Raw genomic sequence first — 17,771 nt, 5'->3', positions numbered from 1 at the left:
AGAATGATCATAGAATTACTTAAAAGTGTAAACATTTCCATATTGTGTATATTCGTGTTTGGAGTGTGAACCTGCCAGGAACATTCTGGCCTTGTGAGGCAAAGATCAGTACCTTGGCTGATTTAGCAAATCCACGTATAAAAATCAGTCTTAACCTGCTGATGTCACAAGTCATATCTTGGGAACATTTGTTATTGAATTATTGAAATGTAAAACACAAAAACAAACAAACAAACTAAACATTGTGTAGAGTATATTGATGTGAAGTCGCTCACAGATCAAAAGTGATTCTTATTAACATAATTTCACTGGCCCTTAAATTTGGGCAGTTTAGTTTTATTTTGTAAATAATATTTGGGAACATAGTGCAGGGGAGCAACATTAGAGTTTTGTTTTGTGCTCCACGAGGACAATTGTTTTCTGTGAATGCTTTTTATGTTTTGAATTATGTCCTTTGTTGGAGAATGTCCATTCATTGTGGGACACTAATTGAATTTTTCATGTCTGCAATCCCTTTTGCAAATGAATTATTATCTATCCTCTTTTGTGCAAACTGACAAGCGTGTAACAAACTAATACGGAGCATCACATTGGCACTTTCACTTCAGCCATTGACATGAAGAGATTGCAGAATGGGTTAAATGGCCGGTTTGGATTAGATGCCAGTCAGTCATGGCCATTAAAAACCGTGAACATATACATAATGCCCTCAGTTTCATTGTAATCTGATAGTAAATCAACTATAATTCCTGCTGATGATCAAACTTTTTAATTTACTCTAATGATCTACAATCCAGCAGTAGTCACTGTCAGAATTAATGGTTATACCATCATTTATGGTTATTAATGTTATAATGCATTTGAACTAGCCACAGGCTTCGGAGACATTATTAATACATCACTCACTCTACCTGGAAACTCAACTGTATACTTTGTAATAAAAAACACACACTGCTGCAACATCTGCTCACATTTTGCCTCACGTCAATGTTGTCATCACAGTTTAGTCATGCCAGCTATCTGGCATATCAACGGGACACATGTCACGGTCCACCCAGCTTTCATGTTTTCATCCGAGTGAGAAGACAGACAACAGCTAGTCATCTGGTTTGGAGTGCGCTGATTTTTCTTTGTGTTTAAATAGGAAACAGGCAGTGCAACTTCTTTTACAGTACCGGAGGCCTTTTTCTTGAAAGTCACTAGATTGTACTTTGTAGTCTATCACATGCATTTAGGGAGAAGATGTATTTCAAAATGCACTCTTCCAAAGATTATCTAAAGTTATCATCAGTTACGAAATCATTGCATTAGTCAAGTTCAATGTAGTTTGTACTGTGCAAGTATTCCACCACCCACTGAGAGGCCTCAGAAGGATCCATTACTCTCATGTCTTTAATGTTGCTTTCAAACAACAATACACTTTGGATTGAAAAAGACATTTTGTTTTGATGCCTCATTAGGTTCGCCCATCACAAATGTGTTTCCAATGTATTATTCTTTTTTTTACATGTTGCTTCTCCAACAGAAATATTAATGATATGAAAAGGTTCTGAACCATTTCATTTCACAGTAATAATGATTATATAACTGGAAATAATTGGAAAATTATTCCTGCATGGGAGAGCCCTTAGGAAAAGCATTGCTCTGACTTCACCCTACAGTTTCACATGCATAAATGGTCTATTTCTCACATTACATAAACTCTTAATACATCAGCTCCAACTATCGTAATGTTAAAACAGAACGTTTTTCAAACATATTTCACTCTATTTACCACCTTGTGTAAGTTACTTTACCAATATCACACCTTAATATAGGTTCAACCTTATGAATCATTTCCCCCTATTTATCAAAACAGCGGGATGATTGTTTCCTGTAGAGGCACATTTCTTAAGATCACCCTGTGCACTAATGAGCAGATGGGAAAGAAGATATTAAACTGGAGTGTGTGGGAGGAGGTATACTGTGTAGCAATTATTTGGATCTCGACTTCGATGGCGTAACTGACGCATCAGTCAGCTGTTGTCATATAGATTTCATAGACGTGACTTAATGGGAGCACAGATGGTGACCAAGTCAAGATGCCACATGAGCCACATGTGCGCACATTAAGTACACAGACGAATATCTTTGTGTCTAAACCCAAGACAAGTAATATACTGTACAGGCAAGATATGTCTCCCCCCCCCCCCACACACACACAGACACACACTGAGTGACGAACAGAGCTCACAGTTATACTACTTGAGCAGCTGAAAAATGTTTTAAGATGAAAAGGCAAAGAAAGACTCATAACAAACCATATATATCAGCAACATACACTCAAAACACATCTGGTAGCACATACGTCAAGGAGTGGTATCCTCTCACAGCAGGCTGTGTTTACACTAGTGCATGAGCCCATTAGCAGTTTATCTTGTTACAAATACTTCATTTGAGTTCAGTGACATTAAAGATCTGCTTTTGTAGGTAAAATAAAATACTCAAGAAGACTAACCAGCCCACATATTGAGGAGAAACAGACTGTGTACAGTATGCATACATATTAACCGGTTTATCAATGTATTGTTGATTAAAAAACAATACAAAAGAGAATCCCCTTGAAATCACTTTCGACATTTAGAGGTTTAGGGTATATCTGGATCTAGTTTAGGAATAGTACATCCAGCCCAGCCTATAGGGGGTCTGCAAGAGTTACAGTTTGGCAAAAACAGAGGCCCCTTGTCCTCAGTGTTAGTCAGCTCAACCCAATCATATTCACACAATGGCAAAATAGAGTGTGAATACATTTTAAATACTCATTGAACAATGTGAAATGTTTGATGAGCTGGTTTCAGCGACATTGTATTCATAAAAATGCAATGTCCCTGTGTCTTTGGTTGTATTGCAAGTCCCAGTAAAAAGTTAGAGCATCTTCCACTTCCTTACTTAGATGTATTCCCCAGTGAATAGGAATCCTTGAGCAGTTTACAGTAAAAGGGATTTCTAATCAAATAATCCGATTTGATGAGACCACAGAAATGTGGGCGGGCTTGGAAGGTAGCACAATACAGAGCTACGAAGGATTGAGGCTCCACACCTCATCTGAGTACTCCTCCCACCACTACAAATAATCCAATCACACAAGAGCTAAAATATGTTCAGGATCACTGAGTTCAACACAATTCATGTCATCCTTAATCTGGGTTTGACTGAGAGTCAGTGACCTCAGCACAAAATGTGTACACCCGGGGAAACCAAACGGTTACAGTATCCATCAACAATATACTGCTAAGAGCGGACTTTGGGTGTGTAATGTATTCGCAGTAAGAGGACAATGTGTATTGTGTGCTGTAAGTGTTTGTGTATCCATTTACTGTATATTTGATACCTTGTGTGTAAGTTAATGTGTGTGTGGAGTGTCCGCTACAGTAGGTCGGGTGTGTCGGTCAGCTGTTCAAAATGCTGTCATGTCAGGGAGTCTCCTTTCTCAGGAGAAAAGGCTGACTCATGGACCAACTGGCTGGCCTACTTCCAATGGGACTGAAAACGAGATCACTATAGGACACACACACACACACATACACACACGCACGCACGCACGCACGCACGCACACAACACACGCACGCACGCACGCACGCACACACAGTCTCACACACACACACACACACACACACACACACACACACACACACACACACACACACACACACACACACACACACACACACACACACACACACACACACACACACACACACACACACACACACACACACACATAGTTATTGTTATTGTGCAAAGGTTTTGACTTGCAAACCTTGCTCAGATGCAGTGATCAAAAGTTAAACCAAGGAGGACAGATTCATATTTTTTGGGAACACTCACACAGCTGGTTTAAACAAAGCCTAAGCTCCACAATATGTGCTGCTGTCAGCACCCCTTGTGAGAGTAAATGATGTATTTGTTTGAAAAATTACAACATACACAGCTACAGAGCATTTTCAGCTGTTACGTCTTTGATCTAAGTTGATGTTTTTGACCATGAAATCCAGAGGTTACGACAGCTTTGCTTCACCCAATCACCAAGCTTGAAATGATCTGCTTAATTTATTATTTTAATTAATCATTGCAGTATTGCTTTACTCATACTGTACATCCCACACCACACACCCGAGATGGAGGATACAGGATAAAGATTACCGTGAAAAAAAGAGCTCAGAGCGCTTCAGGTAATGAATCATCTGCTCAATGCAGGCATGTCGTCTGTTTCCAGCCCTCAAAGCTCATTCTGTAAGACACACATCAGTGTTATGTATTTGCCACAGAGAGCAACTCTGAGATACCTACATTATTTATCAGTCTTTAAAATTTAAAGTCTGTTTAACACTCTACAAAAATGAAAAGGTGTTAAAGTGCAAACATATTTTCCTCCAAAGGAACCAAGAGAGTTAACCTTTATTTTTGCATCAAACTGTACTATAAGAAACGCCCACTTGCATTGTCTTTTAATGCATTATTGCACAATACATTCCTGGTCTACATGGTCTATGTTTCTGGAAGAGTTAATGGATTTATATATGACTCCATATATAATGGATACAACCTTCACAACTGAGGAACAGATGTTTAGCTCAACTGAGTGGTTTTCTTTCACGGTTAATTTACAAACTGAGCTTGAAAAACTACCTTGTGTGGTATGTTTAATCAAATTAGAACAGTATTTGATATAACAAGCTATGGTTTATTATTATTAATTCATTTGACACATAAGGACATAAGGACATAAAGTTGGATAAACACATTACAAACTAAAATGCAGGTATAAACCCAGAAAGCTGAGTTTAAGAGGCAGTCTTTGGGCATTCATTATCTATTTCCCTGTTAAGTAATGGTGAACACAATCTGGTTACCAGGTGTGAATCAATAAGGGCAGTCGGTGTTACAGTAATGCTTTTCTCATTGAGTCATGTCCAACTGGATTTGGGAAACCCCAGCCCTGTAAAAGGCCTCAGCAAAGTTCCCCTGCAATAAAACAACAGAATAAGGCATAGGAAGTCTTGCATTTATGGAGGGAAGGGTTCTGGGAACACTGCAAAAGGGAGTGTTTCTATTGTCGTTTTAGAAACCCTTAAACTTTCACCATGTTGAATAAATTCAGTGTCACACTGGGACCAAAGCCCATTAAAACAAACAAACGCGCCTGTGTTGTGGGAGAACCAATCCGAAACAAGCCTGCAGCACATTGTTGCTTGATTCATGGCTACAGAACAGCTGATCTAGAAATTGAAAATGTCATACTTTGAAAATGTGTCACACCCGCAAAAAGATTTGTATGCACCCACACATGGTGAACACTGGTTGAGTGCAGCATTTTCCTTCACATGTCCCCTGTAATTATAACATACATTGTAGAGAAGCCGCGAGAGGACCTCTCTTTTGTGGTGACACACACCCACAAATATACACAATGCATTTTGCACATATGCCCCTGGCCCCCTTACCACCCAAAATCCCTACAACAACTGTTTGAGACACACAACTGCTCATGCACACTGACACACACTCTTCAGGTGGCAGAGGTAATGAGACTCTCTCTACTATGTAGCAGGTGATCTCGCCTCAGGTGATCAGCTGGGATGGAAAAGATTAGCGGAAGATAACAAGTGGAAAAAGAGGGAATTAAGGAACACACAAATAACAAACGTTCAAAAGTATGAAGAGAATTAACAATGTAGTCAATATATTATGTGCACAAACATAGCTGATGTATGAGACTTTTGGGAGGGTGGTCAGAGGATAAACATTAATACTGGAACAAACAAATGGGTGTTGAATAGATAGCAATGTTGTTCCCTCTGAAACAAAGAAACAGAAACGAAGGGTACCACACTATAAGTAAGTGGATCTCTTATCAATCAATGTTTAAATGAGTGAATCGTACAGAGGGAAAGAGTAAAGAGAGAAGGCGTGAGACAAAGTGAACAGCCAAAGTCACAACAGCAACTTGAGGCTGCAAACCATTGATTTACGACACTGTTTGTTTGTTACATGAATGACGTTGCTGACAAAGAGAGTCAGACAATGCTCCTCTCAGCACTTGTTCTTCTGGAAATCATTACAATGTTGATGTGAACCAATCGAACGGAGAAAGTGAAGAATGTGAGAATGTAGACGGTGCGACATCAATGACAGAGAAGAAGGCAGCAAGTAAAGGGCAGAGGCACAACATGTAGTGCTGAGAACCAAAGGTAGGTGAAGACGAAAGTGAGAGAGACGGAAGAGCAGGAAGAGATAGAGGAAAGGAAGCAGGGGACGGAGAGACATCTGTTTTGTGTCAGAGACAGGTTAGAGGCTGATAGCAGAGCTTAGAAAGAAAAATAATGAATGGGAGAGACAAGAGGGGAAACAAAGGACAGACTTAAGAGGAAAAGAGTGCAAGGAGTGTGGAAAACATTACGGAGAAAGAAGTGCCTAATTTGAAGAGACAGACATTATCATAAGCTGCAGAACTCTGAGGGAATGTGTGTGTGTGTGTGTGTGTGTGTGTGTGTGTGTGTGTGTGTGTGTGTGTGTGTGTGTGTGTGTGTGTGTGTGTGTGTGTGTGTGTGTGTGTGTGTGTGTGTGTGTGTGTGTGTGTGTGTGTGTGTGTGTGTGTGTGTGTGTGTGTACAGTAAGTTAAGGTGGATGTGAATGTGTGTGTCCATGTGTGTGAGTTAGTTCTAGATATTGTTATATCACATTAGGAAAGTTATTTTTGTTTAACGTACATTTTTGTGTGTAAGTGTTTGTGTGCGTGAGACAGAGAGAAAAAAATAAAGTGGGAGAGATGGAAAGAGCCAGGTATGAAAACCGACAGATAAGAGGAAGACTAACAAAAGAATATCTAAGAAGAGATAAACCATAATAAAAGATGAAAGGGAAAGCTCGATGTGGGAGCAATAAAAGACACCATGACACGGAGAGAGCTGGTTAGTATCAGAAAGCAGTAAGTCCCAGGGATGCAGAAGGCTCGTATCAGACATTGTGGTTGCGGTTTTAGTGCCCTATATCCCTGCAGAAGCCTCCTGTCTCCAGTTCTTTCGTTTGAACTCTCTAGGAGAAACACCAGACTGCTGGAGGAGAAAAGCATTCAGGTGTCAAAGACTGGTCTTGATTTGTTTTCTTTTCAAATGAAACACATATTGGGAAAACTGAAACGTTGACTTTAACTAAATGTCGAAATATTTCTCATGACTGTATAAGGTTAGTTGAAAGCAAAACATTAGGTTCAACTTAATATTATTGCTTTCAACTAACCGAAAACGTTTCTGTTTACAGTTCAGGCAACCAATTGCTCTTCTTGCTACATTCAGGAGACCTAAAGATTGCTCTATTTAAACCCAAGCTGTTAAACGTGTTAAACACTTATCTAATCACTCTCTAATCCCCTCTTTACATTAAGTTAACTGTATAAGATTTTATGAAGTTTTTAAAATAGTTTAAATAAAGTGTGGCAGTGCAGCTGTGAAAATGAGGTTTCTTTCAACACAATAAGGGCCAAGGGACTCTTGCCGAAGCCCAGACACAGTAATTATGCTCCTCTCCTCTGAGAGACAAGAAAGGAGGTCTCGCTAATGTCATCGCAATTCTAGCTTCTTTGGAGGCAGGAGGCAATAAAAGGAAAGAAAAAAACAAAGGGAAGGAATGAGAAAAAGAAGAGAAAGAACATGGACCAAAGGGAATGGAGGGACAGAGATGGCCATTTCAGGCAGGAAATTATAAATCCTCAGTTATGGTGATGTATTCTTATTCCCTAGTTTCTGTCATTAGTCAGTGAAGTGATTCTCCTCTCTGTACAATGACTTATAGAGAGCATCACATATACTAAATATACCCTCAGCCCCTTGAGTCTGTTCATTCTTAAATGTTACAATACTTTCAAATAATTGGCACAGAGCTGACAGCCTCTTCTTCAGCAACTTGCAGAACAGTAGGGACTTGTGTTTCTAATGGCACATACAATATAGTAAAGGCAGATTGTAACTGTTTAGTGCTGAAACTGATTCGCAGTATACCGTCATTCTGCACAGTATGTGTGTGTGCCGAAGTGCTATTAAGATTATCTTGGCAAAGATTTTTAATTAGTATTAAATAAAAAGAGCAACCAACTCAAATTAACTACTCGACCTCCTGTGAGTGAAATGTTCTGCTTTTGATTAGAAATGCAGATTAAGTGTTTGTGATTGTGTATGAGGGTGCACTCCACTGCAATCTGTGTATGAGGGCAAAATGTTATGAAGGGCAGGATCTTTGCATTACTGTTTTCCATACTCCACTGATCTATGTTCTGCTTATCTGCGTTTCTTACATGTATGTTTTAATAATTTAGCTACATGTTTATTATAATATGATATAAAATCCAAACAAAACCGGCCGCTGAATGTATGAGATCCTCTCCTGATTGGGTCAAAAGGAATTCATGTAATCTCTCACACAAGCACATTCTTAGCCTCGACTTCTTGCTGACCCGGTCCAGAGCTTTAGATACAATCAAAGACACAGAGGTCATGTCCTCAGTATGGTTTGGTCCCTGTGAAGTTAGAGGTTTTATGATACTGTAAACAACATTGCTTTATTGAATTACAATCTTAAATGTGTTTTTTTAATCAGATCATCTCAGTACTGAAATCGGACTTATTTTAGACCGGAGCAACTACAGTATAGGACCTCTGGGGATTTGCGAGTTTTATCAACATATGTGGATTTATACTCCACATATAAATACTTCGTAGGTATTTTGATGACAATATTAGTAGATTATTTGTATTCAGATGTTTGCAAAGAAATACCAGTTAGAGACAGTTTTATAATTGAAATAACTTGATTGATTAATAATTTAAAAAATCTAAATAAGAACAAGTTGTAAAGGATTTTAAGATTTTTTAAGGAGGTACGTTGGGGTGACTTCAGTATTTATAAAATCCCCACACCATGAAGCATGGCTTAACAATAAAAAATGGCAAAGGGGAAAGATCTACATTAGATAGACAAATACACTGCTGACCACATAAGTGATATTCTTGCACTCAACACTGAGGATCTTAAAGGACAAGATATCAATGTGTCTGTGGGTATAGTTTTGTCTGTTTGCATTTTTGTTCATGCATGAACTTTGTGTGTTCAATACATTGGCATGACGACGTATTCAAGCATGCTTTATTGAGTGCATGCCAACTATGTCATCACATCACGACTCGACTACTGCAATAGAATCCTCTACTACGGCGTACCATCCAACCTCCTCAATAAACTCTAACATATCCAGAACTCTGCTGCCCGCCTCCTCACCCACACCCGCTCCCGAGACCACATCACTCCCGTCCTCCAGAACCTCCACTGGCTCCCCGTCCGTCAAAGAATCAACTTTAAAGTCCTCCTCATTACTCACAAAGCCCTCAACAATCAGGCCCCCCTAATACCTCACAGACCTGCTGCACCACCACACCCCTTCCCGCTGCCTCCGCTCATCAGAAGCCAACCTCCTATCCATCCCCACCCGCACCAATCACCGGACCTGGGGGGACAGAGCCTTCTCTGTCACTGCCCCCTCCCTCTGGAACTCACTCCCACAACCCATCAGAGACTGCACCGACCTCACCACCTTCAAAAAACTCACAAAAACTCACCTCTTCAATCTGGCTTTTAATGTGTGATTGTTTTTGTATTATTTGACTTTAACTTTAACTATATATTTATTTGTTGTTCCTTTCTTTTCTTTTCACTATATCTGTAAAGCGTCTTTGAGCACCTGTAAAAGGGCTAACAAAATACATCTATTATTATTATTATTATTATTATTATTATTATTATGTGTGGCCATAGGGTTATGAGCACATCTACATTTGCCATGGACTCCGTTTGTGTGTTTGTGTGTGGGTGTGTGAGCAGGCTATGGGGTGCAGGAAATTACATTAGAGATTGAACAGGAGAGGTCTTTGAGTCAGCAAACCTGAGGGGTTCTGACTCAACTTTTGACTGGTGGGTGGTGTTTGTGTGCGTTTGTGTGCGTTTGTGTGCACAATTAGTGTGATGTCGTGTGTGGAAGAGCCACGTGTTTGTGCCCAAATGTCAATACGTGAAAGGGCAAAAGATGATTGTGAGTAAAATGACGTTTCATCTTTATCACTTCAGAAAACGTATACACTTTAAACCAGATCTTAGTTATATAAACAAAATCAAATGGTAATGATTTTACATATCTGATATAAACCATATGTGTTCAGTTTCAGTTTATGATAATGATCTGGTGCCAAACTGTAATCATGACCTCAACCTCCAAAGTTATTCAAAAACCTAAACTATAGGAAATGTGTTTCATGTTGCAAATAAGATTGTATTGTCATGTCAGGACGCTTTCTTAAAAATAGAATAGCCACTGTAAGAGCATCACATGCATATAGTTGATATGCTAGTTCATTTATCTAACCTCACACAAAAATTGAGGAGGCATCCTCCGTTTTTTAAACAATTCCTTAAAAAAAACTGAAAATAAACACATCAGTGTTTGACGGCTAAGAGTTCATATGAATAAATTAAAAACATGTAATATTATACGTGTAATATTGTATAAATAGACCCATAAAGACCCAATAATCTATTAAAGAAAAACACCACTCAATAAATGAACAGCAGAGAGCAAACAAGAAAGTCAGAAAGTTGAAGAGGAAAAGGGATGAAAGGGGGGGATGAAGACGGTAAGACCCAAAAAGACAAAGAAGAAAAAGAAGGGGAGAGTAAAATCCCCTGAAGCGCTCAGCTCATATTTAGACAGACAGACAAACAGTCATCGTGCCAGCAGATTCTCGAGCTGCTGCTGACTTCATATGCTGCACAGATCAAGCGATCATAATCATTTCAAGTTGGGAAAAGTCCAAACATATACTCTTACATTAGGACACAGAATCCACCCCTTCACCTTTCACCGCCGTTCCTAACTTTGCCTTACACCTCATGTGCTTTCAGTTGAAATATTGGTCTTAAAGTAAAAAGGACTAAACTACCAGCATCCCAACAGTGTGGCTGCTTTGTGACTTTGATTCATCCATTGTAATAATGAGACACTATTACGCCTACAGTAAGAAAAAAAAGAGTCAAATGGCTTTTTTTCGAAGTTACAGTATGTCACACTTCTTGGTTTCAACACAACTGCAAAGAGCTCTATTGTTCATAACATCCCCCAGGCTGCTTCTGCAATCTGTTTTGTAACAATTGAACAATGGCAAAATAATGCTTTAGCTTTCCTCCTCTTCCCCGGCCCCTTGCATAGGCCCTTAACACTATTCAGTTGAAAAATGAAAAAAGTAAAGAGAAATTCAATCATTGAATTTTCTTTATACCAATTTCTTTGTGAAAGGCACTAAAGTGAGTTCCATTGTGTGCTTGGGTGTTAAAAATAAACTACTTTATTGAGTCGTGCTGGGACTTTACACGAGGAGGCAGAAAGTATTTTGCAGGACCATAAAAATGATATGCAGAAGCAGTTATTTCATACCAGAAGAGGGCTTCACAAAGACATGTACTTTATGTTTGTGAGTCTATCCTTTATATAAAATGCATAAACATTGCCTTCGTCTGATCCAATTTTAATAAACAAATAATTTGGAAAACTAGAATTTCTTTGAGATAAACAGTAACACAATTGGAACATGATTGGCAATATTTAAATGACAAAGATTTGATGACTGAAGACTTTTTGCTCTTTTACTCTAAATTATATGAATGTCTTTAATAGCAATTAGATATGAGAGCCAATCATACCCCCTTACTGTGTTTACTATAGGCAAACATTTCTCACTGAGATACTGTTACCTGAAATTCTGTACGCAATGCAAAATTAATCAAGGCATACTTTTTTCTATGTTTATAATCTTTGGATTACTGTATATCTAAGTGCATTGCATACCATGCAGTCCAATGATGCAAGAGGCAAGTGTTTTTAATTAGCTGGCAATAGCAAAAACACCTGTGTTAGCATAGTGTGGTCAGAGGTGCGGCACGCCTTAATGTTCCTGACACAGAAAGCAGTGCAGCAGCAGTTTCCTGCCTAATGGGAGTCAGTGATGGAATCCCTCTAAATACATATAAAATGTATGTATGAGTTTGTTGTTAAAGTGGCGATTATGCGTTTTGAGGTTTTCCCCTCCCTTTAATCTGTTATATTATTTTGTTGTGCATGGAAATGGTCTGCAAAGGCTACATTCCCAAAGTTCCCTCATGTATTAACCTCTGTAACATAATGACATCGCTATGTAACACTTGCACTACTATTGGCTAGCGCTCCAACACATTGATAGGCTAAGGGGTGAGACAGCTCAAGCGTTTGACCAATCAAAACAGAGACAGCCAGCTAACCAATCAGAGCAGACTGGGCTCTTGTCTCACACAGAGGGTGCATGAGGTGTGGCAGTATTTCCATGTTTTTAGTATTGGTCTAATTCACAGATATCTGGAAATACCTTTTTAAAACTTAATGTGATTACTGTGTGGGGTTGGTTGTAGTTTTCAACTTGCCAGGCACTTTTATTTTGTATTTCTAGTGAACTGCATCAATTTGAATGTTGTTAGATGAGGGAGAGATGCCACAATCCACATGATACAGTTTAGTTTTTAATGAGGATAACAGATCACAGTGATAACACCTCTGTGCCCAACCATGGCTTTACATTTCTCCATGCTGTCATCACGGGTACACGACTCTGTTGTAAATTTAACACAGGGGAAATCTGTTAAGCCCATTACTTTGAATACTATCTGATTATGTTTACAGATTTGAATTATATTTAGCCTAGAAGCCATTGCACATAGTGTACAAGAGAATCATTTAGGTCCAAGAGTAAGACACACTGAAGGAAAAATAATGCATGAATATGACATGAAACAAAAGGCCTCAGGAAAGTAATGTAATATTGAAGAATTGTTTCTTTGCCCAGTATTGTTCAACATTAAAAAAATGTAGAAGTACCTCCTCCTGAGTTGTTTACTGAAACTCACTGCTGTATACGGCTGCGAGTTTACGCTGAGGCCATCTTGGCCTTACTTTTTTCTCTTTTATCCTGATGAATTCCCTCTCTGGAGTCATTTATTTGACTATATGTAACTGGTCCTACTGCAATAAATACTCACTCGCTCACCAAATGGTTATTTATACTGAAAAATAATCCCAACAAATCCATTACCGCTCCTATTTAAGAAACATTTAATAACAATTATAGATCCCAGCTGTTTCAGGAAACTACTCAGCCAAAACAAAATTAAAGACTTTATTCATGATTATATTTTTGAAAGATGTGTGTCTTCAGGAGGTTTTGGAATAGGGGGAAGAGATCAAAAAACGTTCATATGGGTTAATATAGAAGAAAATGACAGGCTATTTGGTTGTTCAATTTAGAGGACAACAGCACTCACATATACCCACACACACATACACTGGAGGCACATTCCATCATGTCATTATCTGTAAGAAACAGGTGTTCCTTTAGCCCTAAAAAAGGGATGACCTACATTTGTTTAATGGTAGAAAAAGCCTGACTTCACTCGCACCACTCCCTTCATCTCTCTATTAACATTCTTCTTTTTTCCTCATTTTCCCATTCCCATTTTCTCTCTCTTGCTCCATCGTTTCCCTTGCATCACACTTCATCCCTTTTATCTCTTCTCACCCACGCCTTGCTGCCTTGCTCTCGCTCATTACCGCCATTTTCCTCCCAACAGAGTGACTCAGCACTTTCTCCGTTGTCTCTCTCACTCATGTGTTTGTCACCTTAGGCCCTCACTCACTCTCTCTGCAGAGAAGAAGTCACTACTCTGACACATCGTTCCTGGCGTGACCATGAGTGCAATATAGCTTAAGGATGTTGCACAAAGTTAACAGTGTAGATATATTAACTTAGTATGTAAGAAACAAGAGCAAATGTACAACAGCTGCTACCATGTATGCCCATATATCCATGCACAAACTTGGACAAAATGGCCGTTGTAGCCACATTTCAGCTTCCTAAGGCGAAAACTGTGGAGATCTAGTTAAAGATGTTCCCTTGGGCTCTGACAATGATTGATTGATTGATTATTTTAGACACATTTATTTTAAAGACAACACTAGCTCATCCTGGGCATTGCTTAAATAAAAAGTCAGGATAAGACAAAAAAGCTCCAAGGCTTGTTTCCAGTTTGGTCCTTATGCTCACACTTAAAACCCTACTTTTATGGCATTGAATGTTTTCACCCGAGCAGTATTGAATCTGTTTCATTTTGATTCACATGATATTTTACTAAGAAACTTGGTTCTTAAGTCTCCATTTGGCAGTGTAGCAGTAAGGGTTGCATTGTCTCTACATCAAGTTCCAGACTTTTTCTTTTTTTCCTCATCTTAATCTTCTCCTCATTCACAGTCAAGAAGAGGATCTGACAGAATACTTGTAGACGATTCCTTCATCTCTTTCTTTCCTATCTCCAGGACCCTCTATGACTTTGCGATCCATCCATCTATCTCTTTTTATCTGTACCTGTCCATTCTAACAAACAGACAAATCACTCATGTTTCTCCATCTTTTCTTTCAATCCCAGCATCTGGATAACGAATAGTATGTTTGCTGCAAACTCTGGACATCAAAGAACTGCATCTGTGCAGTGGATTTAATGTCCTTATTGGATTTCAACTTCTCTCTCCCCTTCTCTCCCCTCGCAACTATTCTATCTGTGACTATTTCCCCCCTCTCAGGCTCTCATCGTTGCTGTCTCTTGTTCGCTTCATCATCCTTTTCTCTTCTCAGAGCCAGAGGCCCACTCTCCATCCCAAGCTGTCTCTCTTCATCTCTCTCCTTCCCCTCACATCAATATCCCTCAATCTCTCCTTCTCCACGTAAACAGAGTGACCCTTCAGCCTGCTGTCGCCTCTCCCCCTCAGGACTCTGCGCCATCTCTCTTAGTCTCCCTCTCCGGTGGGTAAACATGACCCATGCTTCGATCATCCTCTTGTCGTTTTGTCATTATTATGCCCTCTGAACCCCTCTATCTCTCTTCATGTCCCTTCTCCTCTTTGCCTCACTCATCTCTCTCTGTCTACCTCATCCCTCGGTTCATCTTCCTCTCCTCTTCACATCTCTCCTGACAGATACTTCTATCAGTCTTCAGCCATCTCTCAAGTACGCCGCTTCTCCTTCCCACTCCTTCGATCTTTCTTGTCAGCTCTCTTTCTTCAACAAGATGAGATGTCCCAGTCCAAACGTCCATCCCTTCTCTCTGTCCTTTTATTTCCCCTGTACAGAGTGACCCGCACAGATACACTGCATGGTGAAAGTCTAGCACCCCAAAATATTACACCCATATGTATGCTCTTTTTGAACAGGGCAAACCATAGCCATGGGCATAACTATGCTGCCAAAACAGCTTCCGGCCATCTGGGAGTGCTTCCATTTATGAAACCTTCCTGCAGAGGTTTGTTATATTGGGCTGAAATAGGACTCTGTGCTTCCATTAATCCCCAAAGACTTCCATTAGGTGAAGGTCAGGGTTGTGCCATAAAAGATTGTCCACACCAATATATAAAACACCTCCCTGTGTGACCAGGGGCATTGTAATATTGACACTTTTCTCAGTCTATCTCAGAAGCATCATCTTCCCCCTGCTGCCATTCTTCTTTTCTATTGCGACTTTCAAAGAGTCAGACCCTTAAGGTTTTGATCAGCGTCTTGCAATTATTCCCTCCTGCTCACATACTTCAACCTGTCTCCTCTGATTTTCTTTGCCAATCATTGCGGTGTGAGTGTTTTTCTCAGTTCCACCACCTGTTCATTTATCTGTCAATATCCCTTTCATACGATATGAAACAGTATGACAAGAATCCATTTGCTCCCTCCCCTTTCTTTCTCCCTCTCTCCCGCTGTAACTCTCCTATGAGGGAAAAAATACATTTTGGTTCAATTTGTCATCAGCAAGTCTGTATAATGTTGGTCACACCCTGCACTCCTCCTATTGCTCAGGCTCCATTCTCCGACCTTTTATTCCCACCATGATTCGTTCCATCACACACCACCCCTCCCTCTTCCGCTGACCATCGCACCATGTTTCCATTATTCATGCCTGCTCCTTGTCCTATCGCTCGGCTCCTCACCAGCCTAGAGCCTGTCATGATGAGTTATTGAGGGAATATCTGTTCCTGTAGCTGTGCTTCAAACTGGTTTCAGCTGTTCTTACTAGCACTTAAGGTCTATATTTAAGACATGTTCTCAGGAATTTGGTGCTTTTGCTGTTAACAATATGCTTTTGTTGCTAATCTTTCAATATTCTGTTTGATTTGAATTGTATTTAAATCCGTTCAAGAGGAAACGTTCCGCTCTTGAGGTAATAATACGGTTAAGTACCGGTGTACAGTTTTTAATACAAACTCTAACAAATAAATTACTTTTAAATGTAATCCGTTTGCTTTTTCTTCCTGCAGACATTTCAGTTCTTCCTCTTGGTTTAATTTCTATAACTAAATTGTATTATGTCTTTACTTAAGTGAGACTTTGCGCCCAGAGTCCTATCCAAATTTGCTTAATAATAATTAGTGTCACACATTTTCAAGTACTGTATGTTCTTTCATTGAAAAATTTCCAAGGTGGTGTAGCTTGCCAGTTTTTATTTTTTCTTCTGCCTACCCTTTCTGAGTTCAAACATGAAAGCTAATCAGATTTGCTTTTGTTCTCATTTTAGAGTGCCATTACAGTACAAAATCATCCAACCAATAACCCTGAGACTTCCACCAAACATGTTATATTCTTTGACATAATTCATGTCAGGCTACACTGAGTGCTCAGACAAAGAAAAAGTCTAAGACAAGAAAATGAAAACTTGTGTAATGACTCTGTAGGATGAGTGGATATACAGGCTATGCATGTAGTTCAAAAAGCCAATTGTACATATTGACTAACATCACCGTTCATCTGCAGTCTAGGTTGGAGAAGACGGGAATGTGTCTGTGCTTGAGTGTGTGTGCTTGTAGATGGAGGTGTCAGATGTGGGAGTGCGTCTCACTTTAAAAAGCTGTAATTCCCCTAAATTACACACACCGCTCTGATGCATCCTATAACCGGGGGTAATTTAGCATTTTGCTGCAGTCGGTCTTTTTTTTCAACCTCTGAATCAAAGCGTGCCCCGGCATCAAAATGCCTGAAAGCTGTTGCTCTACAGTGCTAAACTAAAAAACAGATGAGGGTGCTGGAGCCACATTCTGTCAGTTTAAGAGGACAGGAAGAGAGAACTCTGTATAGGTGTGGGTGTGGGCGTATGAGTATAATAGGCTACAATTGTCCCATTAGCCTTGTTATTTAGCTATCTGTTCCTCATCAAACCCCACCTCACTAAACACTTCCTGTCAGTTAAGAGGGGGGCTGAATGTAAAAGCTTGTGGGGGGTGGTGTGTGTTTTTGTGACTGTGAAAGTGCATTTGTGTTACTTTAAGTGAGAAAAGGTGTTTAAACATGTTTACATTTTGTAGTTCGATTATATCTGCAAAGGAGTGTACATGTGTAAATGTGTGTGTGCAGTCCCGAGGCTCTGTCCGCCTGTGAGGGCTAATATTGACCATATGGTACACAACATGAAACACTACTACTTACACCAAAGACACACCACACTAAACACACAAATACACAAAAACACAGCAGGGGTCTGCAATACGATTTCCCCACAGGTCTCAGAAATCAGAGTTAGATCTACATTTAGATACAAGAGCAGAAGACAGACATGCAGAGATTGAGAATGGCTTAGA

The sequence above is a fragment of the Notothenia rossii genome (genome assembly GCF_949606895.1).
Source record: "Notothenia rossii genome assembly, chromosome: 2".
NCBI lineage: Eukaryota > Metazoa > Chordata > Actinopteri > Perciformes > Nototheniidae > Notothenia > Notothenia rossii.
The sequence above is the reverse complement of the archived record's forward strand: the minus strand, read 5'-3'. Positions refer to the sequence as shown.